This window comes from Etheostoma spectabile, chromosome 9 (genome assembly GCF_008692095.1).
Source record: "Etheostoma spectabile isolate EspeVRDwgs_2016 chromosome 9, UIUC_Espe_1.0, whole genome shotgun sequence".
In the NCBI taxonomy this organism is placed as follows: domain Eukaryota; kingdom Metazoa; phylum Chordata; class Actinopteri; order Perciformes; family Percidae; genus Etheostoma; species Etheostoma spectabile.
In genome coordinates this window covers 2,557,371-2,557,661 of record NC_045741.1, presented here as the reverse complement: position 1 = coordinate 2,557,661, position 291 = coordinate 2,557,371, and the positions used below count along the sequence as shown (strand labels likewise).

The window sequence follows — 291 nt, the reverse complement described above, 5'->3', positions numbered from 1 at the left end:
ATATTGTTAAGTATGGGGGGCAAACCTGTATTTGTACCAGTGTTTCCACTGGTAACTGCCATCGCGGCCGCCACGGCGAAGAGCACAGAAGAAGTTATTGAATGCAACTAACTTCAGTTGGTAGAGTAACAGTGTGTGAGACGGAGCCTGCTGGACCTGGGCCAGAGATGTGACCCATGGCCAGAATATTATAGTTCATAAAAATGCTGTGCAGTGACGATACAGACATTTCATACACACGACGTATGTATCCGCCATTCGAGCCGTGCTGGACCCGTTCATAATGATCAG

General features: G+C 47.8%; 1 protein-coding gene and 1 long non-coding RNA gene across 2 annotated transcripts in view; one reads left to right on the top strand and one right to left on the bottom strand.

Annotated features, from left to right (window-relative positions):
* Positions 1 to 291, bottom strand: part of LOC116695075 (uncharacterized) — a 25,657-nt gene that overhangs the window by 7,247 nt on the left and 18,119 nt on the right. The window lies entirely within an intron of this gene.
* hs2st1b (heparan sulfate 2-O-sulfotransferase 1b) overlaps positions 1 to 291 on the top strand; it is a 14,967-nt gene that overhangs the window by 8,375 nt on the left and 6,301 nt on the right. The gene's annotated exons all lie outside the window — the stretch shown is intronic.